Source organism: Sciurus carolinensis, chromosome 8 (assembly GCF_902686445.1).
Source record: "Sciurus carolinensis chromosome 8, mSciCar1.2, whole genome shotgun sequence".
In the NCBI taxonomy this organism is placed as follows: Eukaryota; Metazoa; Chordata; class Mammalia; order Rodentia; family Sciuridae; genus Sciurus; species Sciurus carolinensis.
The window spans coordinates 14,438,401-14,465,268 of record NC_062220.1 but is presented as its reverse complement, the minus strand read 5'-3'; the positions used below and the strand labels follow the sequence as shown (position 1 = coordinate 14,465,268).

At 45.3% G+C, this 26,868-nt stretch overlaps 1 protein-coding gene and 1 non-coding gene across 2 annotated transcripts in view; one reads left to right on the top strand and one right to left on the bottom strand.

Annotated features, from left to right (window-relative positions):
- Tmem178b (transmembrane protein 178B) overlaps positions 1 to 26,868 on the top strand; it is a 347,710-nt gene that overhangs the window by 58,934 nt on the left and 261,908 nt on the right. The window lies entirely within an intron of this gene.
- Positions 1,129 to 1,235, bottom strand: LOC124992062 (U6 spliceosomal RNA). Its single transcript, XR_007110059.1, has one exon. It is a non-coding gene; the product is annotated as a U6 spliceosomal RNA (small nuclear RNA).

The window sequence follows — 26,868 nt, the reverse complement described above, 5'->3', positions numbered from 1 at the left end:
CATCCATTGTTGGCAGCATTGTAGTCAGCTCATTTGCCCCAAGCCATGCATTTGGTTGGAAAACACAGTGTCTCTTTACTCTCTAATTCAGTGGTTTTCACATGTGAGTGTGGACAAGAATTTAAATGGTGCGTCCAGGACCCCTCCCTGGGTAAATGTGATTCTGTAGGTCTGACGCAGCCATTTTCTTTTTTTGAATTAGAGCTTTATAGTTGTACATAGTAGTTGGCTTCATCCCGACAAACTCATATATGTTTGGAAATCGATTTCAGTTCATGATCCCCCTTTTCTCTTCCATCCTTACTCCCCTCTCCCCTTCTCCTTCCTCTAGAGACTTCCTTTTGCCATTTATTTATATTATAAATATAAATATTTATTTATATTCTTCTATGTATTTATTTTTATATCTATATTTATATTTTTCTTTTTATTTACTATTTTTATTTTTTATTTTTACAGATTGCATTTTGATTCATTGAACACAAATGGGGTACAGCTGTTCATTTCTACGGTTATACCCAATGTAGAGTCACACCATTCATGTAATCATACATGTACACGGGGTAATGATGTCTGTCTCATTCCACCACGTTTCATACACCCCCACCCCCTCCCCCCTCTTATTTCCCTCTACGTAATCCAAAGTTCCTCCATTCTTCTCTTACCCTCCCCTCCCTTTATATATCATCATCCACTTATCAGAGAAAACATTTGGCCTTTGGTTTTTTGGGATTGGCTTATTTCACTTAGCATGATATTCTCCAATTCTTTTATATTTGATTGGTTCTTTCTACTTATGCATAAAAGTGAGTTTCCTTGTGGTATATTTATATATGTACATAACCCGATTTTTTGGAAGAATTCATTCTGCATAGGCTCCCCTTTCCCATCCCTTCACTCTGCCTCTCAATCCCCTTCTTCTTCTTTTTTTTTTATAAACTCAGTAGATTTTATTCTGTAAGGATGAGCTATGCAAAAAGGATGTTACATTTGGAATGGTAAGCTGCCTTGTGATTTATCTGTTTTGAAGGTTTTTCTATGATAAACCCTAACAGAATAAAAAAAAAATCAGTAATTCTTATCAATCCCATCCCTACTACCACTCATGATGAAAAAGGGACTTTTCAAAAAAATATGGAACGCTTCACGAATTTGCGTGTCATCCTTGCGCAGGGGCCATGCTAATCTTCTCTGTATCGTTCCAATTTTAGTATATGTACTGCTGAAGCGAGCACTCAATCCCCTTCTTCTACACCACCGATCTTCCCTTTATCTTTATGCTATTCTATCCTTCCCCCGCTTTCCCTTATTTTACTCTACGAAGCATCCAATTTTTGGCTGCTTTAATTCTAATGCAGAAGTTGAGAACTCCATTGCCTTCAGGGGGTGGGGGAGACCATCTGTGACTGCAAGGTGCTGAGCTGCTTGTTTTGTGGTCATTATACCTTCTGCCCTGTCACTGTGCAATTTAAAGTTTTATACTGGTCCAATAATGTACATGTCCCAGGGCCATAATTTGCAATTGCTCTTCTAATGCTTCTGGAAAGCATTAGGGTTGGGGAGTTGAGGAAACCTATTTGTTGGAGCAACAAGTGGAAGGGATCACTTGTTTATTGAGTGCTTACTGTATGTTAAGCACTGTACTTAGCACTTTCCCTAGGTTGTCTCATTTAATTCAAGTGAAACTCAACAAAGTAGGTATTAGTACCTTCATTTATAGATAAAAAAGCTGGTGCTCAGCGAGGTTAAGGAACTGTCGGAATTTCCACAACTGGTGAGTGGCAGAGCTAGGATTTGCGCCCACGTCCCCAAGACTTTCAGGCCAGTGTCCATCTCACGCCTCCTCTTACCTCATGCTTCCTCCCCAAGGAAAGAAGGCACCCATCCCCCCACACGTGCCTGTGAGTGCCCAGTGGCCTGTGAGCTACTCCTGGGCAGGATCGTGTATTGTGAGGTGGGTAAGAAGTGCAGTCTCTGGAACCTGGCAACCTGCATGTCAATCCAAGTCTGGCAGTTTTTACAAGGTGACCTTGGACTTGTCACTTCCCTTTTTGTACCTAATTACCTCATGTATAAATTGAGGGTCATTACAGTATTTTCCTCATGAGATTGCTCTGGAGACTAGAGGAGTTAACAGAAGTTCTACACATAGCACCTGGTGTATAAGGACCACTAGTGTTAGCTACTATTTATGACCACTACTGAGAATCTATGTATCCCTACTCTTTAGCAGCTGACACTTGGCTTCACTGGGACTTAGGGAAGTTGGTGAGTGAATATATCCCAGTTGACTCTTACATAGTCACCCCCCATTTCCCTTCAATCTTCTACCATCTTTTTCTATCTCTTCTGTTCTCTTTCCTTCTCCCTAAGACATGGAAGTTATCTGCTTTCCTACTTTGGGTATTTGTGGCTTCAGGCTGTGTCTGCATAAAAGGGTTTTAAGGGAAGTTATGGGAAAGCACTTGCAGTTGGATGAGCAGCTGTCTGTGTCTTCTGTATGTGTGTTTCTGTGGGTGGCCATATCTTTAAGGGAATGAATAGTACATGAATTTGCATTTGGGAGTGTGATTTTGCTTTGTTGGGTGTGTGTGGAGGAGAAATGAGGATATGTAAGAGCTGATGTATGTGTGCAAGTGTCTGGGATGGAGGGGTGTTTCTACTCCCCTGGAATCAAGAATCAGTCAAATTGGTGTTTTAGGGGGCACAGTGAGTGAAGGAAGGTTTGGTTAGGGAAAGCAACCTTTCTTCCCCTCTCCCTTCCCTTCTTCCAACACAGGAGTGCATTTGGGGTAGTGGGAAGGCTGGGCTATGGTGCAGAGGAGGTGAGGTTGGGGTGATGGGGTGGGAGGCAGACTGAGGAGAGCTGGGTAGGCTGTGTTTAGCAACTTGACTTTTATCACAGAGGCATCTATGAACAGAGGGATGTGATGAGATATTTGCATCTTAAAAAGAGAAATGAAATACAGAGAAGGATTTGAGGGGTTCAAAGATGGAGGCCAGCAGATGGAGGAAGCTTCAGTGAAATCAAGGCAAGGGATGGAGAGGGCTGTGACAGAAGCAATGGAGGGGAGGGAGCAAGGTGACAAGATAAAGGTAGCAGGACTTAGAGATCACGTGGACATTGGGCTTCAGGAGAGGGGGTCCTTAGGAGTCTTGCTTGGGAGAATGATGCACGATGCTACTGTCAGCTGAAAGAACGTTGGGCAGAGCTGGGGACGGACTGAGCTGAGGATGGGTTGAGCTTGGGTACCCAAGGACATCCAGTTAAAGATGTTAAATGATATAACCAATTAGAACAAATAAAAAATCTAAAAAAAGATGTTAAATGAGCTGGTGGATATGGAAGTCTGAGTGTTAGAGGGGAAGCATCCACTTATAGGTAGGTGGTCACTGAGGATAAAGATGTAATGACCTAAAGAGAATGAGTACTAGGGGAAGAGGAGAGAGCAGTATGAGTGTCCTATGGCTGCCGTAACAAATTACCACAAACTCACTAGCTTAAAACAACACACTCAGCTTCTCACAGCACTGGAGGCTAAAAGTCTGAAATATGACTATGGTGTCTGCAGAAGTGCATCCCTTGCAGAGGCTCTAGGGAAGAACCCGCCATTGCCCTTTCTGTAGGCTACCCACATTCTCGGTCGTGGCCACCCCACTCATCTTCTTTTTTAATTACACCTTTGCTAATTCTGACTCTTCTGCCTGATTTTTGTAAGGATTCCTGTGATTAGTTTGGGCCAACTTAGATAATTCAGGATAATCTCCCTAGTGTGGATCCTTCACCAAGTAAGGGAACATACTCATAAGTTTCAAGGATTAGGACAAGGATGTCTTTGGGCACCCGTTATTATGCCTTCCACAAGGAACTCAAACAGAACTCAAACATTAAAGACACAGAAGAGGAAGAGGAGTGAGCAAAGCAGGCAAAGAAATGTAAGGAGAACCAGGAGACCATGACTTTGAAATTGGAGATGGCCTTGGTTAGGAGGAAATGATTAAGAATTTTTAAGAAGAGTGATCATTCTTGTTAAATGCAGTAGGTTCTGCAAGATAAAATCTGAAAAACCTCCATTGGACTTGACAATCAAGAAGCAATTCATTCTTTCATTCAATAAGATTTATTGAACATTTACTTTGTGCCCGGCACTATTCTAGGTGTGAAGAATATAGCAGGGATGGAGGCTCAGTTCCTGTTCATATCCTGGTTGGGAAAGACAGGCAATGTATCCAATAAGTAAACAGATCTCAGAGTTATAAATGCTTTGTGAGGAATCAAATGAGGACAAATGCAAAAGAGAAGAACGGGGAAGATCTCTGAAGAGGTGACATCTAAGCCTACTTCTGACTGACAAGAATGAGTCATTTAGATGTCGGGATGACATTCCAAGAGGCAGCTAGGGAAAAGACTCTCCCTTGGGTGGAGTCCTCCATCCTAGAGTTTTGGGGTTGCAAAGGAAATCAGTGTGTCTGTAGGAGGGTTAAGAGGGAGGTGTAGGGAACGAGTCTGGAAAAGACTGTGAAGGTCATGAATTTGGGATTTGAATGCCAGGCAAGGAGTTTATACATGTCAGAGAGAGAATGTTGACTTGGAATAGCTGTTAGGTGTTGAATTGTGTCCTCCAAAATGATATACTGAAGTCCTAACCCTTGGTACCTGTGAATGTGCCCTTATTTTGGCCATGGGATATTTATACATGTAATGAGTTGAGGTCATACTGGGTTGGGGTAGGCCCAATCCAATATGACTATGTCTTTATAAGAACAGGGAGATTTGGATGCATAGATACAGAGATACCAGGGAAATCACTGTGTGATGAGGACTCAGGTAGAGAATGGACAGATGCATCTACAAGCCAAGGAATGCCAAGGCCACCACGCACAACCAGGGAGAGGCTGCCTTCCAAAGCCAGGAGTCACATCAGCTGCTGATACCTACCTTCAGTAGGTAACAGAGGGACCGTGACTCTGCCAGCACCTTGATTTTGGATTTCTGGGAGGTAATACATTTCTGTTGTATCAAGCCATCTAGCTTGAGGGAGTTTGTTATGAACTACTGTCTTAGGAAACTGATTCAGTAGTGGAGGTGGGTAGTGGTGGCATGAAGATACAGCTGACAGGATTGAATGGATTGAAAGTGGGAGGTGAGAAAAGGAGCAACTGAGGACAAAGTAGATTTGTGGTCTGAGCACTAGGTGGTTGATGATTCTCCTTTTGGAGATGGGAAAGACTATGGATGGAGCAGGTTTGGGGAGGGAAATCAAAAGTTGAATATATGGTCAGAAGCTGAGCCGGAGGTAAAATTTGAAGGCCATTAGCATATAGATGGCATTGAAATAATGAGAGTAAATGAAATCACCCAGGGAGAGGAAGTTTCAGGCAACCCTGGCTGGCCTTGAAAAGTCCTTGTGTGGAGAAAAGATATTTTCCAATGTCAGATATTCTTGACTGTGGAACCAAGTGGGTATGTGTGCACCTCCCTCAAATCTCCATGGGTTATGTTAAATGTGTATTTCTTTTACCTGATATAATTTGAAAACCTGGCCAAATTGTTTTGAAGCTGCATTAAGAGGTGGAGTCTGTTCCTCCTTCCAAACTTCACCCCCTAAAAAAATGTATTGGTTTTGGGACTTGCTTTCACTAATGGCTGCTGTTGAAGCAATGCCAGGCTTCCAGGAGGTTTGCAGCTTATGCCTTTTGCCCTCTCGCCATTTCTGCTGCCATGTATGGAAGCCTGCACTCGACTACTGTAGCAGGAGGGAGAGGCCCAAGTGAGAGATGAGAGTGAGGCCATCTTGGGCCAGGCCTGTCAGCTGCCATCTGACTGAAATGAGCAAGTCCCAGCGGGAGGAGCAGAAGAACTGCCTACCCGTCCCACAGAACTTCAGGGACAATTGTTGTTTTAAGCTACAAATTTTCAAGGTGGTTAGTTATACAAAGGGACATCCTGGTGGAGAGCTCGTATCCATGGAGGCAGGGTAATATGGAGGAAAAGAACTGTATGCTGTTCAGGGTCAGAGAAATAAATCAGGATTTAACCTAGATGCATGATTAAATGGAAATTCAAAAGGTCACAGAATAATACATCATTCATGAAATGATAAAATACAGAAGGCACATTTCAGAGACCAAATGGCATTCGCTAAGTTATTCCTTCAAAAAATGTTTAAGGGTCTGTGCTCTATAATATGCCTGACAGCGTGGTAGGTGAGGGACACAGAGGTGAATAAGATGAACACTCCAAATATTGTCACTGACTCCTAGGGTTTATTACTGAGTAGCATTATTATGTGCTGGGCTGCTTGGAGATAGAAAATGTGGTTCATGATAATAGTGGCCATCATTGACTGATCTCTTACTGGGTCCACTATACTTTATATTCATCATGTTATTTAAACCTCATCACAACTTTATGTAGGGATTATTCTTCATTCCACTGGGAATTGAACCAAGGGTACTCTACCACTGAGCTATACTCCTAGCCTTTTTATTTTTGTTTTGAGACAGGGTCTTACTAAGTTGTGGAGGATGGCCTTGAACTTATGATCCTTCCACCTCAACCTTCTGAGTAGCTGGAATTACAGGTGTGCACCAGTACAACTGGTAGAAACCAAGTCTTAAAAAGGGTACATGGCTGGACCAGGATCACACAGCTGTAAAGGGCTAGGCCAGCTGTGTCTGACCATCAGGCTTATGTACTCTTTCAACCAGGGCTTCTGTTGACCACTAGTCCTTCACCTGGCTCTAGGTGGGCTTGGTAGGTCCTGTGGTCAGATGGAGTTCTTCTACTGGGTTGGCAGTTAGCATCATGGTAATCATTGTGGAGATACAGCCCTTGATTCTTGCTCTGCACATGGTGAATCAGAACCTCACCAGGGAGGGAGAGGTCAAGTGAATCCATACCGTCATGATTAATCTGTGTCATCTTGAAAGCCCCTCCATGGGCCAGATAGCCCTTAACAGAGGACTGCCCCACTCTGGGACAATTTCTCATTGTATAGTTATGTGGGTTGTGGGTGTCTGCCACAGGGGGAGGACCTCCTTTAGAGTCGGTGCTCCTCACCCCTTACAGCACTCCCACCCCTCACCCCTCCTGGCTATGATGACTGCATCCCATGGGCTCCATAGCGGGGACTTGACAGCTGAGTTCTGCCAGCAAAACCTGCTAGATGGCGTCCCAGGCATCAGACAGCATGCTACAGTGGGAGCCATGAGCTAAGATAGAAAGAGGGCTTGTGGGTCACGGTGACTCTTAGGAAAGAGGGGCTCAGAGGTCAGTGTGTCATCCTGCGCTGGAAGGAATGGCACCCTGCAGAGCTGGAGGGCCCTTGCCGCAGCTGCTGAAGAGGGCAGGCCTGGGCCTGGCTGGGCAGGGATGCCCTTCCAGAGTTGAGCATTTCGGCCCCCACCCAGTGGGGGCTGCTCTCTGTGGGGAATCCTTTCTCTGTGGCATGGGGTCTGCGGCTGTATTGGGCAGGCTCTGGCGGGGGGAGCACTTCAGGGTTCTGACGAGGAACTAAAGCAAGGCTTAACTTGTGCTGCCTCCAACTGAGAAAGAAAAAAACCCATGCTCTTGGCAGAAAATTTGCAAAACATAAAGAAAAGCCAACTTGTACATTCTAAAAAAATTTGCAGAAAGCCAAAAATAGTCAAATCATCCATGGTTTCTCTATCTACAGATAACCACTGTTAATATTTTTTTAGGTACATTTGTGTGTAGTTTTTAAAAACATAGAGTTACTTTAAGTGTTGATTTATAGACCCCCCCACTCTGCATTATATTTTGAACCTATTTTCAAATGTTAAATGTTTTCAAAACCTTGGTTTTAAATGGCTGCAAAGCATTTCATTATATAGGAATCCATAATTTACTTTAAAAATCTCTCCCTATTATCGGAACCTTAGGTTGCTTATAAATTTTGTTGTTATAAATAATGCCATGACTAGCAACTTTGTTCATACATTTTTGCATACAACTCAGAAGAGTGCCTGAGGATAAATGCTTAGAAGTGCTATTTCTGCCTCAAAAGGCATGTGCATTTAAAGGCTTTTGGTGTGATTGCAAAAACACTCTCCAGAAGGTTTGCACTAATTTTCTTTCCCACTAGCTGAGTCCTCACTTCTTCACAACTTCACTAACCCTGTGTAATTCATTATTTTTTAACTTTTAAATATTTTCATGTGAAAAGTATTTTTCTTTGATTACTAATGGTATTGGGCTCTTCATAATTATCGGTCACTTGTTCTGTGAATTGCTTTTATTTTTATTAGAATGTTTATCTTTTTCTTATTGATTTGGATGAACTATTTACATATTAACACATGACATGAGCCTTTTGTTATAGGTGTTGTACAGGTACAATATGTACATTTATATTTTATCATTTTTTTTTTTTACATACAAAAGTTTAAAATTTCTAGGTAATCAAGTATTCCAATCTTTGCAGTTTTTCATTTTGGTTCTATGTGGAGTGCTATAAAAATGTATTCTTTTACTCATTTTGAGTCATTTGTTTGACAGATATTTATTGAGTACTACTCTGTCCCTGATACTTTTTAGGCATTGGGGACACATAAGAAAGTAAACAGGGCAAGTTTTCCTCTTCTGTTGACCTTTTCCATATGTCTGGAATGTATTTGTAAATACGGTGGCAGGAGAGGCTCTATGAAGATGCTTTTTCTTGACTAGGGAAGCTGGGGCTCACTGAATACTGTCTTCCATGGAAGGAAAGGATAAAGAGGAGAATTCTGTAATCAAGTCCAGCATTTTAAGACTTGATCCAAGTGGCTTTTTGCTTCAGTGGAAGACATATCATTAAGGGATGAGGCTGTAAAATCCAAGAGTCTTGGCGGTAGACTAGCTCCTTCCTGAAGCTGGTCCTGGAGGGCAGGTATGGGACCTCATTTAGCATACACCCAAGGCTGCAGCCACTGGAGTCAATGGTTGGTTTCTTTGTGCAGTTGATCCTTCAGAGGTGGCTTGGTGTAGATGAGAAAGCTTGACCTGCGGAAGGTCATGAACCCCTGTGTTAGTCAGCTTGCCATCAGTATAACACATGCTTGAGATAATCAATGTATAAAGAGAAAAGATTTATTTTGGCTCACATTTTAGAAGTTTCAGTTCATGATCCAGTTGGACCCATTGCTTTGGGCCTGTGGTGAGGCAGCACATCACAGTGGAATCATGTGGTAGAGTCAAACTCTTTGCCTCATGGCCAGGAAGAGAAAAAGCAGAAGAGGAAGGGCACACCTCCAATGACCTGAAGACCTCCCATGAGGCCCCGCCTCTTAAAGGTCCCACCACCTCCCAACAGCACCAGGTGGGGAGTGAGCCTAATATGTGATCGTTGAGGAGATATTTAAGATCCACACTATGGTACCAGCTCCCTAAGTTGATTATGAGTGGGCTCTTTTTCAGAGTCCTGCCTTCTGAATTATGGTGGCCAATTCTACACATGAGTTTTCCAGTAAACACTGGACACTTCCTCCATGGAAGGGTAATAGCTTTTTTTTTTTTTTTTTTTTTTTTTTATCTTTGGTAATTCTGTTTTTCTCTTCTTTGAGTATTCCTGTCTATGTGAAGGATCTTCTTAGCTTTAGGGGAGGTACAGTGTCTCCCAGGAAACAATAACACAATAGCAACACCCTCTATTTGTGGCGCTTGCCAGTTTCCGTGGTGTAAACGCTCCCACCATGGCTGCTTTCGTGCCATACTGCAGAATGAACAGCTGCCTCACAGATGAAGTGAGCTGGGTGTGGTGCCCTGATGGCAGCACCTTCTGGGGGCCCTTGCAGTCCACGTCTGATGGTAGGGCTGTGCTGCTCTGCAGACCTGGGCTCAGTCCAGGTATGAGGCACCAGTAGCCCTGGTGACCTGTTGTCCTTTCAGGGACATCTCAGTTTCTTCCTATTCAGGCTTATTTTATTTTGTGATTCAGCCTCTTCCCAGCCTGGGCATGAGTCTGGACTGGGCATCTTAACAGATATGGAGTGACCCACTTTCAGTGACAACCTTAAGGACTTGAGCTGATTGCATATTTCTATATGGTCCCCTAATCTCTCTCCTGGCACCAATTGCTCTCTGCCTCTAACTAGCTGTGTGACTTTGGGGAGATCAGTTACCCTCCTCAGGCCTCAGTGTTCATATCTGTGAAATGACAAGATGAGAACCAATGATCTCTAAGTTGCTTTCCAGCCCTAACTTGCCAAGATCATAAGACTCTTTGAATGACAGCAATATTTATAGGAATATTACTAAGGCAGTGTTCAGGCTGGCTCACAATCTGTGTGAAGCCAAGAAGAACATGCGAAGTCATCTGGGGGAGAGCTGTTATTTTTGAATAACATAGAACTTAGTAATAAACACAAATTCCAAAAGTGGGGAAAAACCAGGCCCCATGTCTTAGGGACAAAAGACTGACACCTTGAAAGATGACAGGCTTAATAGATTCAGTTCTTATGGTCCCTGTGGCTCCAACTTGAGACGAAAGGTCCTCCTGGGAAATCAACAGGAACTCTTTTAGACAGATCAACCCTAAATTATAGAGGGATTATCCAGGTTAAATCTTGCTTTCATGCTTTCGATTGCATCTATTCTGCTTAATTACTTACCTGGTTGACATCTCAGATTTCCCCTATTTTCTTGCAGGCTGCAGGGGCATCCCTTTGATGTGATAGGGCGGTACAGGGAAAGGCAGTGGATCAGAAACCAGGAGACCCAATTCCCAACTGGTCGTAAGACTCTAGTACACCATTTCTCCAGTCGGGGCCTCATGCATCTGTTGGAAAATGAGGGATTTGGGATAGATCAGTGAGAAATAGCAGGTGCATTTCTGAATGTTGAGGATCTGGGTGGGTCCCTGCTGCAGAGGGGGTCCAGATGTGCTCCATGTGGCTCTTGGTCTGGGCTTTCTGGGATCAGAGGATGACCCTGAGCACGTTTTCCTCTTAGCAATGGTGAAAGTGGAAGCACAATACTCCTGGAGGTCGAGGCTGAGTTGAGGCTCACTGCCACTTCTGCTTGGTAATGACTGCTTTGGCCAGCCACTTGGCCAAATCAGGAAGTCCTGGGCAGGCATGTGTGCTCCACTTCTTGTGCCACACACTGCCAAGTGGCCACCACAGGAGGAGTGAAGAACTGGAAAGTGCAGTGCAGTTCCCAGAGAGGACCACAGCCTTCCTCCTCTTGTGCTATGGTCCTGGGAGAGGAGTCTTCTCCTTTTGTACAACAGCTTTAAGCCACAGAACAAAGAAGAGAGAGCAGATCTTCTCTTTTCTGCCCTTGCACACCCCAGCCAACCAGCTAGCAAGCAGGCAAAAGCAGGTAGCAATAGTAAGAGCAGAGCCAGGAGGACTGTGGCTTGTGTAGTAAACGCTGCTTCCTTGCCTCTCTCTGTAGTTGAAGGCCAAGTGCCAAAGTTTGAAATCTTATCTCAAAATACTTTCAGTTGTAACCAAGCCCCAGCTGCACAGCTGTGAAATGGGGGTACTACCCTCAATCTCGCCCCTCTCATGTGGCTGTGGGGACTGAGTGAGGAAACAGCAAGGAAGCTTCAGCGCCATGCCTGGGACAAGTGAGCATCAAGAGGACAGTTCCCACCATGCCTGTCTCTGCCCCTCCTCTTTCCTGGCTGGACATTACAGCAGCCTCCTGTCTGCCCGCTCCATCCTGCCTCCTGCTGCCCTCCTCCTGTGCTTTGCTTTTTTCTGCCTCTCAGCCTTTGGTGAACTTGGTGTATCCACTTTTGGTGCATCCTCTCCTTCCCCTGTTTCTCTGCCCAAATTGTGTTTTTCATTGAAGACTAGCAGGAGTCCCACTTTCTTTTGCTAACAGACAGCCCATGATGAGCCTTTCTTTTAACATTTGGTATTCGACTGGGTGTGACTTCATATTGCCAGTGGATGAATGTGCTGAAAATTCTTCAAGGGCAAGATCCATGTGTGATCCATCTCTGTATCCCTTCCGCCGGCACGTTGCTAAGAACATGTAAGTGCTTAGTGAGTATTTGTTGAATGCCTTTTAAAAAGGAATCTCTCTCTGCAAAGCTGTCCTTTATCTATGAGATATGACAGGGACAAGAAGACCAGCAGGAAGAACAAGACTCATGGGGACTCTTTGAATAAGAGACCAGACCTGTACACAAGGTCACTCTCTGCTGGAGCCTGGCCATGGTGATGTGGTCTCAGGTGACACCCCTGTGCAGAAGGAACTGCTGATAAGCTGCTGGACCACTGACTGGCCAGCTCTCGGGCATCTGTTTGGAGATGCATGCTGTCTGCCTTCCTGCCAGCCTGCGTGCCAAAGGCTCCAGCCTCGGTAGGCCAGTCTGGAGTGGAGTTGGTGTCCTAGCCAGCACCTTCTAGGGCAGCAGTTACTTTCCTGCTTCGTAGAGCTTGGTTCTGAGGGTGACATGTTGGGAGGAGTCAGATAGGGCGGTCTGAGAGGCGAAGGCTAAATTGAGATTTAGGGTTGTAAAAATTTGGAGGCAGGAAAGACAAAGAAAGGAGGAAAGGGCTCTGGTGGCTTTTGTGAACTATTTAGAGATGCTTGTGTCCCTGGCTCGATTCGTGGTGACATCACTGTGCACCCAGGGTTCAGGCCCCAGACCCAGAGTGCTCCTCAGTGCCCCTCCTACCTGCACTCCCCCATTCTTCCCCTCCGTTGACACTCACCCTTGTCCATTCCACCTCCCCTCCTCTCTTTTCCAGGGCTCCCACAAGGCCCCTCTCTGAAGCCCCTCTTCCTCCCCACAACCTGTTCTAGTGCTACCAAAGTCAGACTGATGTTTAAAAACCTAAATAAAGTTTTATCATCTCCCATTCAAAACCCTCAAATGGCATCTAGTTTTACCTAGAATAAAAGCCTAGCTCCTTAATATGGAAAACAGTATGGCAGTTCCTCCAAAACTGAAAACAACAATCCCTCTTCGGGATGGATACCCCAAAGAACTTAAAGCAGGATCTTAAAGAGATATTTGTACACTTAGGTTCAAAGCAGCATTATTTGCAATAGTCAAAAGGTAGACACAACCTCAGTGCTAATCAGTGGGTGAATGGATAAACAAAATGCGCTATATGCTTATGACAGAATATTTACTTTTTGGGGGTGGGTACTGGGGATGGGACCTAGGGGCACTCTGCCACCGAGCGAGATCCCCAGCCCTTTCTTTCATTGTTTATTTTGAGACAGGGTCTTTCTACATTGCCCAGGCTGGCCTTGAATTTGCCATCCTCCTGCATCAGTCTTTTGGGAGGTGGGATTATGGGTGTGGACATTGCACCTGCTGGAATATTTCCTTTCTTAAAACGGAGGGAAGTTCTGACACGTTACAACATAGAGAAACCTTGAGGACGTTATGCTAAGTGAAATAAGCCAACCACAAAAGACAAACGCGATGTGATTCTGCCTACATGAAGTGAAATAATTGCTCCCCTTAGAGTGGACGAATTCAGAGACAGAAAGTGGAGTGGCAGTTGCCAGGGAAGAGGGAGGAAGGGGCACTGTTGTTTAGTGGCCGTCAAGTTTCAGATTTGCAAGACATAAAGTGTTCTGGAGCTTGGTTATGCCACGAAGGGAATGAGCTTACCACTGCTGAACTGTACACTTAAAATGGTTAAGACGATGAAGTTTATGTCATGTACATCTTCCCACAGTAAGAAAAAATTCATCCTTCCCTCAGCCTGCAGGTCTCCACCTGATCCGGCCCCTCCTGGTCAGTTCTTTTCTCCTCCTCGGAGACTCTAAGCCTGTTGGCATTTGCACTTCTGTAGGCCTTTTCCTGTCTTCTCCCAGAAGAAAATCTGTGTGGCTGGTGCTTTCTCAGGGGTGAGGTCTCAGCTCTGAGGTCACCACCTCCCTCTGTCCTTCCCCAACCCCTTTGGCTTTCAGAGTCTCATTGTCTTGAAGATGGATTATGTTCCCGTCCATGTCCTAACCAGTGCCGCATGACAGCTGCCCCCCACCTGCTGGCGAGGTATCTCCTGGCTACTGTTTTTGGGTGGCTACTGAGAGGGCAGCACTCTGAGCTCCTCCTCACTGTGGGCCCGAGTTGGGCTGAACCAGCCTTGATCTCTGGTCCAGTCTGCTGTGCTCAGTGAGGGAGACTGGCCCCGTGTGAGACTAACCAAATTAATTGACCCTCATAAGGATTAAATTATTAACTTTGGACCAGCATATTTTTATTGGATATCTCTTATGCTTAAGGCGTCAGGGAAGGAGCAGAGAGTTATGAAGATGAATGAGACACAGGATCTGTCTCAAAGAACAAGATGAAGGTGTGCGTGGCCGAGGCCATGGTGATGGTAGCGGTGGCAAGGGGCATGAGAGGGCTTGGAGAGGGGCAGCTGGTGCTTTTCGCCACAGGCCTCCAGGAAGGCTGCAGAGAAAGACTGCGCTGGAGGCGAGGCGGGAAGGGCGGAGGGATTCTGCCAGGCGGAGGGAGGCCTGGATGGTGACTCAGAAATGAACCCGGAGATGCGGGTGGGGAGGGCAGGGCAGGCCACAGTGGTGCCTGGGGCGATGTGGCAGTCAGTCATTTGGAGCCCGAAAGCAGAGGGCCTGGCGTGCAGTGGCATGGCCGGTGTTCTGTAACCCTGGGGGGTCAGGAGCGGAGCAGTGAGGAGATCCGAGCTGAGCTTTATAAAGAGCACCTGGTAACTTCCGGTGGGCGGCCGGGTGGGCTGTGAGGCTGGCGGCAGGGCCCTAGTTAGAGCCGGTTGCCCTCCCTGCCAAAGAGGGAGAAGGTGGCGTGGCCTGGGTAGAAGGGACTAGTGAGGGGGTGGGACAGGCTTGACAACTCTGCGTGTGAGGGCGTGCCATTACGGGAGAGCAGGTGTATGTTTGTGTCTGAGTGTTGTGCCTGAGAGTGGTGTGTAAGGTGTGTGCATGAGAGTGTGAGAAGTGTGAGGAGGTGTGTGTCGTGAGTGAGAATCTACGTGATGTGTCTGAGTGTAACATGGATGCATCTGCGCACCACAGTGTGAGAATGTGTGATTGGGTAAACGCCTGGGGTATGGCAGTGGGTAGTGTGTTAGTGTGTGAACATGTTTGTGTGTCAGGGTGTGTGAGAGTGTGTGGTTGGTATGTTAGTGTGTGAGCACGCACGAGTGTGTGTTTCAGAGTGTGAATGTGTGCTTATGTGCACGAGAATGTGTGTGACGTGTTTGTGTGTGAGAGTGTGCATGGTGTGTGTGTGTGTGTTTATGTGCAATGCAGGCAGGAGGGGAGGGATCTTCCGGAGCTCATCAGCACAAGTCCCTTGCCAGGAGCTCCTGTCCAGCTGCCCTGTACCAGTCAGGTGCCAGCAGCCGCCCTTGCCACCTGCCGGGCTTGCCCCGCTCCCCTAGGACCCCTTTCCCTGCAGAACCACAGAGGCGCCCAGCACGGGAGCAGGAAGCCCTCTCCTTTTTGACACGTGACACCTCATGCCCTGTAGCTTCTGCTGGCTGTCGTCCTGCCCCTTCCCTCCAGCCGCTGCCTCTCGCCTTGTCCTGCTCTTGTTTAACATCCCTCAGCTGTCCCTGGGCTCTGTGGCCTGGCTGTCCCTTGACCCTCGCAGGGCCTCCCGGCACCTTGTCTGCTCTGTTGCTGGCATGTGATACACCCTGGGCTTTTCCAGTTCCAGCCGCTGCCCACACCTGGGCTGGCACCTGAACAGTCTGCACAGAGCGAGTTGATGCTTAATAAGTATTTGTGGAATATTTTTAAAAACAAGCAAAACGGGCCCAACTAAATACATGTGCTTTTTACCACCACTGCCTATGGGGATTAGAGGAATACTCAGCCCATTGTAGAATGTTGACATCTAATTTAGTTTTTTACCAGTGCAGGGTTAGAAAAGAATCTTACTGTTCCCGTGGTACCAATACTAGCATTTCATTTTATTAATCAAAATGGGCAACATCTGGTTGAATTTAGTCACTGCAAAAGATGGGGACTGGTTTTTAAATCATGATTTTAAAAGGCGGTATTGTGTAGCTAACTCAGCATTTGAATGTATTTTCATAGGAGTGGAGAAAAGAGCTCCAGAGAGCGTATGCGGGGGAGGCAGATTTCCTCATCCCTTTGTGGGCTAAGGATTGATCGTGAATGTGCTGCCCAGCAGGCGGGTGGACAGGCGTGTGGATCTAGCACTTCACTAGCAAACCAAGTCCATTTCCTGCAGAGCATTTTATGGCAAATTCACACAGCCAGTTCTTGCCAAAAATAAACTCCCTTTAAAGTTGTGGCTTTAAGGCAGTGTATCAGCTAGCTTTTGCTGTGTAATGACCAACCACGAAACCCACCATGGCTTATGGTCAGCGTGACTTCTCCAGGGTCTTGGGATGCTGTGGCTCTGATCTGGGCCCAGCTGGTTGGCTGGGCTCATTCCTGCATCTGTAGGCTGATGGAGGCTGGCTTGGGGCACCGTACTTGGGACAGTTCCTCCTGCCAGAACCAGCAAGCTGGCTGCGACCCATCACAGCAGGGATAAAGATGCAGGAGCCCACCTGGGGACATCTAGTCTTCTTGAAGTCTGGGCTTGAAACTGAATTGGGTCACTCCTACCACATGACACTGACTCAAACAAGTCATATGATTGAGCCCAGACTCAAGGGGGTGAGGAACTAGACTGCTTTCTCAATGAGGGGAACTCCAGAGTCACTGTTAGGCACCATCTAATGATGTGTCCGTCAGTGACGACTGCATATATGACAGTGGTTCCATGAGATCATAGTGGCCCTGCCTGAAAAAGTCCTATGGTCCAGCGAGGTCACAGCCATCATAATGCTGTAGCACCACTGCACCACCTGAGCATTGGTCTTGGCGTCCACTTCGTCCAACCCATCATTTTGAGCTTAAGTAAAGAACCAGAGGTGAACCGAGCAACAGTGGTGTCTACTCCAGTGTAGAAACCTGCCCTGCCTGGTGGTGAGGGCTGGAGAGCCCAGGGTTAGGTCTGTGCGGAACCCCCGACGAGGCCGAGAACCCACTGTGTGGCTGCCTTATGTACTTGCCGTAGTAGGCTCTCTTGTCACTATTTTAGAGCCCTTCTTTCTGCTCATAACAAAGCAAACTGAAGACTGTATGCTGTGCTGTGCCAGCAGCGTGTCATGGTGGCCATTGCCCCATGTGGCCTAGGTTTGTGTAAGTGCTCTCTAGGGTGTTCACACAGCAACAGAAAGGCCCGACGACACACTGCTTGAATGTCTCCTTGTGTTGAGTGATGTGTGACTGCATGGCAGAGGGGGTAGTAAAGAACTGGGACCATCCTAAAATCCACTCCCAATGAGCATTCCCTGGTGAGTCAACCCTGTGTTCTGCATGTATTTGAGACAATGGTTTTTACAAAGGTGAAATCAAGTGACAGTTTAGTGTTTGGGGTCACAGATGATCCGAATTAGGAGGAAACCGAGAGGAAATCAAATTCCAGCAAAACCTCTAATTTTACCAGGAAATTTGCAACTCAAATTGGAAGCAACTGGGAAGCAACTTGCTCAGGGTTCTTAGGTGACCAGCGACTGTACCTTGAGCCCCTCTTTTTCCTCTGAGTGTAATTCTCTCTCACAGGCATAGAACACACGGAGTACACATTTTCCCTTGTGATTTTCCCCTTTAATAAAACCAAATAAACATAACAATAGCATCATATTTAGTACTAAGTCTGTTCATGAAAGTAAAATATGAAATACACAGAGTCTTGAGGTTGTTTTCAGCTGCGTTGTGCGTTTGGTAATTGATTCAGAAATGTACAACATAAAGATGTTATTGTCCAAGGGAAGCAACTCAGTGTGAAGGCCAGAAGGAACCTGCATTGCAGCATCTCGCCCGACTTTCCCGTGTGTGAGTCTGTCAACGCTGCAGTGCTGGTGTTGGGAAACTTCTCCAAGCTGAGACCCAGGAAGGAAGCTGAGCTGGGACAGACCTGGGTGTCTGCTGTTGCTTGGCTGCTGACAGTGGGACCTGGGTGCTTGGTTCATCTCTTGGTTCTTTACTCAGGCTCAAAATGAGGAGTTGGACGAGGTGCACGCTAAGACCAATGCTAAGGTGAAGATTCCAATTTTTATATCAGTGATAGCAATTACACAGATTTTCACTGTTATTAATAAGGATTAGTTTTGGTTGCATTTGACAAGATAGCCCCAGATAAATGGTTTATATAAAAATAACAGCTATTTATCTTTTTCATTAAAAGAAAAAAAGAAATTTAGAACTAGGAGTCAAGGGATAAGATAGAGATGAGTGTCATCAGGGATCCAGACTTCTACATTTCTGCTCTGTCATTCACAGGATATGACTTTCACCCTCAAGGTGACCTCAAGGTTGCTTCAGGGATCAAAATGATTGCTGGAGCTCCAGCAATCACTGCCATTTAAAAAGTCCGCAACAGGAAGAATTGGGGGAGGGGGATAAAGTATTTGGTTCCTCCTTTTGGAAAATGGTTCCTTCTCATTTTGAAATAATTTTAGATTTATGGAAAAATTGGAAAGATAGTGTACTGTTCTCATACATCCTTCATTTAGCTTTTCCTTATATTTACCTCTTACATAACCATGGTATGTGGCTCCAAATAGTATAATACTGTTACCCCAACCACAATGGTCTTTACTGGGATTGTACCAGTATTTATACTTGTGTCCCCTGTTAGTTCCAGGATCTACTCCTGGATCCCACATTGAATTTAGTCACGTCTCCCTAGTTTTCTTCAATCTGTGACAGTTTCTCCATCTTTCCTTGTTTTTCATGACCTTCATAGATTTTTTAGAGTATTGGTCAGGTTTTGTCTAGAAAGTTTCTCAGTTTGGTTATCTAATGGTCTGTCATGATTAGGCTGATTTATTGGTTGGAGGGCAGAATTACACAGAGGTAAAGTCCCTGTGTCATTGCAAAATATTGGGGTATGTACTCCTGAGTCTCATGGCTGGTGATGGTGACCTTGATCACTTGCCCAAGGTGATGTCTGCTAGGTTTCCCCACTGTTGAGTGACTCTCTGTCCCTTTCCAGGTTGTCCTGGTTAGTAGTCAGTCTCCAAGTTTGACTTACACTCCAGGGAAGGGGGACTAAGCGCCACCTCCTGCAACTCCCTCCCTTTAAAGTCACGATCCTGGAAGGGCTGTGCAGGACTCGTGGGTGCTCTCCGGGCCAGGATTTAGTGTGGTGTGATGAGTGGAGAAGAGTTTCGACGGTGTCAGGCTGCTTGACTTCAAATCACAGCTCTGGCCACACTAACAGTATGAAGGGGCAAATCACTTCATTTCTTTCTGTCTTAGTTTACTTTGCAAAAAAAAAAAAAAAAAAAGGATAATGAGTGTGCTTCTCCTAGAGTCATCATGAGATTAGTGAGTTAGATATCTAAAAGTGGTCCAAGTTGCACTTGACTTGAGTTGCCATGATTGTCAGCTATTGGCATTGCTATGTGGCCACATTTAACTGTGAGTGAGGTTGGTATTTAGTTTAGTTTTTTTTTTTTTTTTAATCTAGGAAGTGATAAGCCCAAGCTAAAAATTGAGATGCTGTTACTGAGCAAGAAAAGGCAGACTGGATATTCAGAGACAACCAGCAGCATCTGCCATAGTCACTTAGGATGTGGGCCACTAGACTGATAGTAGGTGGGACTGTGATATGATCATCTTTCCCAAGTATGGATCTCCTTGGACAGGATCCACACTGCTCTCTCAATGGTCACTCTAAGAGGGCCCCAGGAGAGTGAGAAACACAGGCTGCACCAGAAGGGAGCCAAGAGGTCACTGGAACTAAGGGTCTCGCTGGGTGTACTCAATCACGGGGGGCACCAAGCTCTCCTCTGCCTCAGAACCCCAGTGGGTGACAGCTTTCAAGGGATTCAATCCAGCGCTGTGTTGGTTAGAAGCAATAATGTGTCCACTTGAGAGTGTTTGATATCCTGGCTCTCTTTAAAACATTTAATCTTTTTAAAAGGAAGGTGGCTCCTTTGGAAATCTCCAGGAGAGATGAGGGGGCTAGAAGGCCTTGTGAAGACCAGAGCCACCTGTGTCCTCTGTTGACAGGAGGGGCTGAGGAAGACCATCCCTGGGGGTGTGGAGGACTGGTGACAAAGACCTACAGGGATGTTCCAGAACCTGCCCAGTGCTCTTGTCATATGTGGGGTGGGGTGTCCCTCAGAGGACCAAAGGTAGCATCAGGACCTCAGGCTAGACCACTTTAAGTCTTGCCTTTGGGTTTTTGGTTTTGAAAGGCAAACACAAAGAGAAAAATCAAGAGCAGATGGGATCCAAACCCTGCAATTAGAGCTGGAGCCAGCAGGGCCGGGTCTGGCCTTGACTTCCCCCCTGAAGTTAATTCTGGCAGAATCATACCTGTCACATAATATTCTGTTTGGAGAGTGATGGTGTTAAAGGTCATGGCCAGTAGCCTGCCCTGTGGCCCAGAGCTAGTCATTTAACCTTTCTGGGCACCCATCTCTTCTCCGTAAAGTGAGGGTGTTGACCTACGTGATCTGCCGTCCCTTGTAGCAAAAGCTGCTCTGGGCTCTTTGCCCTGCACTTAGGGCACGTGGACCCAGTCGCCTGACGCAGTATCCAGAGCTGCCCAAGAACACTGCACCCTGTCCTTCAAGGCAGGCTTAAGAGATCACCTTTTTGCCTATGATCCATTATCCACAATGCCCTTCGGATCACCGCCAGGAGCGCTGCCTCCCACGTCTGCAGGTCAGGTTCTGTTTGAAATGCCACCTCTGAAGCAGCTGTGTGCCTTTAATCACGTTACCGCGTACCAGGGGCCGGGATCTATGTCACTGACGTCTCTCGCTCTGTTTTATACCTTTGATCGCAGAAGGTGCCTGACATGCCCTCTCACGACGGGTTTCCTTCCAATCCCTTAGACTGAAAACACTTCTGTGCCGTCCTCAAATGCATAATTGATGAATATGGGTGTAGCTGGACTCCTGAGTTTGAGCTGCTACCCCTTAAAGATCCTGAAAAATGTAGCCCTGGCAGGGCTGTGAGCACCTTGGGTGGCTTCAAGGCCAATTTACTGGCATTCGGTGAGCTCCTTCCCATCATGCCCCAGGGAAATAGATCTGTCCTGCTGCTCCAACAGATCAGCACCCCACCTTTTCACCCCTACATTTCTGTAAAAATCTCAAAACCACTTGGTTGCCTTTCATTCTTTTATGTACCCACTTGGTCTGAGAACTTGCTGTGACCAGGATCCTAGCACGTGAAAGTTGAGGTATCTTTTCCACAAACATTTTCATAACCTGTTTGGTTTTTATGACATCCAGTGAGATGGCCAGGACAGAGACTAGAATCTGAGTGCCAGAGAAGTCACATGCTTTGTGCATGTTAGTGGAGAGGGACCTCTATCTAGCTGGGTTGTTGTGTCTTCTAATCTAGGAGAGCTGATAATTCCCTCTTTTGACTTGGTGTAATTTAGTTGGCCCCTGGCTTCAAGTTTTTCTTCTGGTGACCTTGAATTCAATGCAACTTCATGGCCTTTACTTGGAGAAGGTCTCTAGATCTTAAAGATGGGAACCAGAGCTACTCTGTGCTTGTGTACCTGGTCTCTGGGACTATAACTTGTTCAATTGCACCAAAGAGGCAAAACTGAGGAGCTTTGAATCAAGTATTCTCTTCCTCAGATTTTGCTTTAATTTTCTCTTTTTAAAAAAGTCCCTCTGGGGTATTTTCATGAACCTTTAATTCATCTAATTAATCTCCGGACCTGTAATGTAGGCTCTGACTTGCTCCAGGATCAGCAACGAACCATCTGCATGATTGTTTCTTACATTTCTTCAGATTCGTTGAGATTCAGTTACTTGCAGAAAATGCTGGGGATACAAACATGAAAATGACATTCATCCTGACCTCCAGAGGCTCACAGAGACTATTGGATCTCTTAGAAACCTTAGAGATTCCAGCGCACTCTCCCCCATTTTAGATTTTAAACTCTTGCATGGTATGTCAGTAATGTTTAGCAATATTTGTGTGACTCTGAATTAAAGAAAGAAAGAAAAATTCACCCACAGTCTCTTCTCTGCCAATTCAAGCTGTTTATAATAGCCCATGTTCTCTTCCACTTTGTGTCCACATGAATACATAATTTCTGTTGTATGAATTATGATTTTCTTCAATTTTATACAATTTTTTTTCATATTGCTGCATAGATACAACCAAGTGTACATGGGTATGTTTTGTGTGCTTTGCCTCCTTTACTATTAGATACATAACGGTCTACATTTTTGCCATTAAACAGATGCAATAAACATTTTATTTTTGCACATAACTTTCAAATTCTTTTGGGCCATTTCCTTAGTCTGGGTTTCCTCTAGTGCGATTAGCAGGTCAAAGACTGAACATTTTCATGTTTCTTGATAGATAACATCACATTGTTATTCATATGGTTGTATTAATTTATTGTGAGTTAATTGTCATGATCTGAATTGACCATGAATAGGGTCCCTTCCTTCTATAACAAGGAATTCTTGGAGTCTTTTCAGGAAAAGTCTTCTGGCAGATTGAACCTTGTTCCTTTCATTATAGTTCTTCTCAATTCTTTCTCAGTTGTGAGGTGACCAAGGATGAGATCAGGAATAAGTGACCTAACCTGAGAGTGCCTCCTATTGTTCATCTGTAGATGAGGCTCATCAGTTGTTTCTGGGTAGCTATGAGGATAGATCAAGAGAACTTATGGAATTGCTCTGTAGGTGATACAAAAAGAAGCCATTACAGATGATGCAGTTGATTGCCTCTCAAGCCCCCAGAATGACTGCCACTGGGTCCCCACCAGCTAACGAGGACCCTGCAGTACATGGCTCTACCAGGGTGGAGCTGGCAGGTGGAGGCTGATTTATATGCTAAGGGGGAGAGTCTGGAAGTGCCTAGGATAGAACTAATCCCAGACCAGTCCCTGTTGGTCAGCCCTTCATCTCACAGCATGGCTCCCTTCCTACCCACATTATCACAGGTCCTGTGCTGGGCCCCCAACATGTAAGACACAAGGGAAAGTCAGCATTCATCTGTCAATCAATGTCACATCTTATTGCTTTCTAGGTTACTCTCTAAGTGGTTAATCTATAACTTATGAACGGGCTAGTGGTTATCATAGGTTCAGCCTTCATGCACACACACCCTAAATATGAAATAAATGTTCCAAGTATAACTCTTTACCTTTTAATCTTCTAGTCTACTCTTAGCTCCTTAATATAGGTCTATTGTCAACTTTAAAATAACGAATGTTTTAGTGTTTTCACTATGTCATAGTATTCTGTGTGTTTTCTTATTTTAGCCACATGATAGTACTGTGATTTAGGCACTTCCATGGAATCCCTTTTATCAATTGGGAAATAGTCTAGGAGCTCAAGTAACTTGCTTACAGTCACCCAGATGGTAAGCAATGGAGGGAATTAGAATTCAGGTCTTTTTTCTGGGGTGAGTTTTACCATGGATTGAACCAAGGGACCCTTAGCCCTGAGCCATGTCTCCAGCCCTTTATTATATTTATTTAGAGACAGGGTCTCAAGGAGTTTCTTAGGACCTGGCTAAGTTGCTGGGGCTGGCTTTGAATTCACAAACCTCCTTCCTCAGCCTCCTGAGCCATGGGATGGCTGGCATGTACCAACATGCCTAATAGAACTCAGGTCTTTAAAATATTCAGCTGCTCTGAGTCTCAGACTGGGCTTGAGCAGACCCATGCCCACCACTTGTTTGGAGCTGGGCCTCGTTCTCCCTTGTGATACTGTCTTCTGAGAGATGCTTGCAAACCCCATGCAGAGGGCAGGGTGTGTGTCCGAGGAAAACCAGGTGATGGGCACAGAGTGCTCCTGTGGAGGAGGGCAGTGTGTGCATATGTGAGTGTGGGCCAGGGGAATGTGTGCCTGCAATTCTTACTGAAGTCTCCAGATTTATTTCAATAAGTATTAGTCAAGTACGTACAACGTGCTAATGCCATGACTGGGACCATTTGCTGTGCGCATACTCTGTGCAGTAGGTCTTTATATACCTTTCCTCCATTCTTCCCAAGCAATGCTGTAAGTTGACACATTGCTCATTTACAGATGAGGCCTAGAGAGATTAAATACCAGTCTCAGTGTTACAGAGTTGGAAGTAGGATTCTAACTTAGGACAATGAGCATGAAACAGTTTATCCCCTCATTTCATTCATTCATTCATTCTTTCATAAATGAGTATTGAAAGCCAGTCCCAGTGTTAGGCACTGGGTTAAAGAGTAACCTCTGATTTGCTGCCTCCAGGGAGGATGTTAATAGTATTGCATAGTAAATACTGGATTCCATGACTCTGTTCAAGAGGGGAGTGTTAGGAACTTGAACCTAAGGTGGAAATAATTTTTTAAATTGGAAAGGAAACCAACACAACTGTCTTAGATATACAGTGCTTCAGAGGGCACAGGGCTGAGCAGAGCAAGAGTCAGTCACAGGGCCCTGCAACCTCAGAAAGCGGTGCTCGCCCAGACCCAGTAGAGGAGGAGGGCTGGTCGCAGGGCCTCTTCAGATGTCACTGCCAGGACTCTGCTGCCCCCAGCAGTGTAGAATGCCACAGGGAGGACCTGGGGAGAAGGATGGCTGGATGCATGGGCACGGGAACATTACCTGCCACCTCAGTCAAGCGGGGGCTGTGGAGATGATTATGAGTTGTTGGAGGTGTAGTACTGCTGGCTTGCTGTACATAATTATGTGCGAGTTCCATCCCAAAGCAAAGCTAGTCATTCTCAATTAATTCTTTTGTTCTCCTCATTAAATCCTAGTTAAATTATTCCTTGTGGTATTTTTTACAGATGAGATCTGTACAGATGTATTGTGGTGTGTGCGTGTGTGCGAGAGAGAGAGAGCGAGAGAGCACCTGTGCCCGCTAATATGACTATTAAGTTTAGATTCCATATAACTATTAAAGTCCTGAAGTGGGTGACAGCCAAGTCTCCCACGTTGCACTTGACCCTGGGGATCCAGGGATAAATATGATATAGACTTCCCCCTTATGGAACTCAAAACAGGCGGACACTGTAAGGTGGACTGTGAGCTCCGTGAAGGCAAGAAGTATGCCTCCCCAGTATCTAGCAGTTCCTGATATTAAGTTAATACTCAGTAAATGTTTCTTGATTGAGTTGAATGAATAATATATAACACGTTGTGGAAACAGAATGGAACCAGTCTCTCGCTCCCTAATCACCCTGTCTCCAAGCCTACCCTGCCTCAGGTTTTTAGGGAAGCTTCACTGAGGAGGGGTATTTGAGTAGGGTCTTAAAGATTGAACTGTGGTTGTGACTGGGGACATGGAGATACCAAGAAGATAGCTTGTCTCACATGAAAACCTTGCTACCCTGACAACATATAAATCTAATTGGAAGCCATTTAGCAATGACTTAGGCCAGGGATCATTTCTTTCTGAATACAAGCCACAGTCAATCCAGAATGCGAGTTGAGAGAAGGATTCTGAGGTCTTAAGTGATGCTGGGTTGATTGGCCCGGCTTGATATGCTGCGTATGTGGGGGGCTCTGGTGGACATCCTAGCACACATTAGCCATTCCCCTGTATGCGTCTGGGTTCTTAGACATAACCCCTACTCTTTCCTTTTGCCTCAACTCCATATCTAGGGGAAAGAAAACTCCTGGGTAGCTGAACCTGGCGATGTGTTTGTCACCAACTCACTTAAGTGGAAGAGACCATGCAGTTGGGAGAAGTGGTCTCTACCTCCCTCATCAGTCAACTTCCCATCACAAACTATTTCTCAGATGGAATGGACAGAATAGACTCTGAGGAGATTTTAGTGGAGATACTCTCTTGAAACACATTGATTATCAGAAAGAAATTATGCATCTGGGAAGACATAGGAGCAGAGAGCAGTATTCACTTTGATGTAAAAATCCTTAGTCATTTCTTCTGGAATCACTGAGGTATGGATTAAACCAGAGTATAAATTTCCAGGTTCCTTAAGCTTTGTGTTAAAACTTACACAAAGTGGAAACCACTGGAGAAGGGATCGCAGAATCTTGTCCCTCTTTGAGCAGCTTGTTCCAGCCATTATTGAAGGTATTGTTGGTGATGTGTTGTCATCACCATCCGGTCAAGCATTGTGTTTTCTTATAGCGCAAATGTCCTCCATGGCTGTGGGCTGCTTGACCCTGCACTGGCTGGCTCCAAGTTATTCTGGCTCCTGAGATCTTAGGTCTTTATCCTGAGTCCCTCTTTAATAGCAGCACTCAGTTTGCCAACTTTTAGCAATATTTCTTTTAGTTTATCATTTTCTGTTTATAATTTCCTGAGGTCTCCAAAATATTATAATGTAGCTTTGCTAGAATTTTACCTAGAGAGCAGCTCTGGAGCCTCTTTACACTCACTTTTGGGTTCTTAGCTGGATTTTGCTTATTTGAAGTTGCTCTGTAAGTGGTCTTCTGATGATTGAGGTATTCCTGTGCTGAAGCCAGCTACTGATTTTGTGGGTGAGCTCTCCAGGTTCAACTGGAAACCACTGGTCTAGAGAGTAAGACTCCAGACTGGAAACCCCATAGAGGGATCCCTATTTGCTAGAATGTACTTAGCTTCTCAGAAGTTTGGAAGAAAAGACTCCTCTCCAGCAAACCTCCCAATAATCTAAGGACTCAGTTTCTTGAATAAAGTGCTGTTTGACTATCAGAAAATTGCACAAGTTAGTACCTGATGTGAAGGGTTAATAATAATTTAGCAATACAGTGGCAGCATTTGCCAAATGGAAAAAAGAATATATTTTTGAAAAGAGGCATTCTTTTGGTAAATTAATTTTTTTTCCCTTCTGGGGGACAGGAGGTTAGGAGCTTTCTGATAACAAGTCGTCATTTGAAATGATTGCATAATATTAGTCAGCTAGCAAGTCCTTCAGCGTGGATGCAAGGTACTAATGCTGTAATATGCAATGTCAC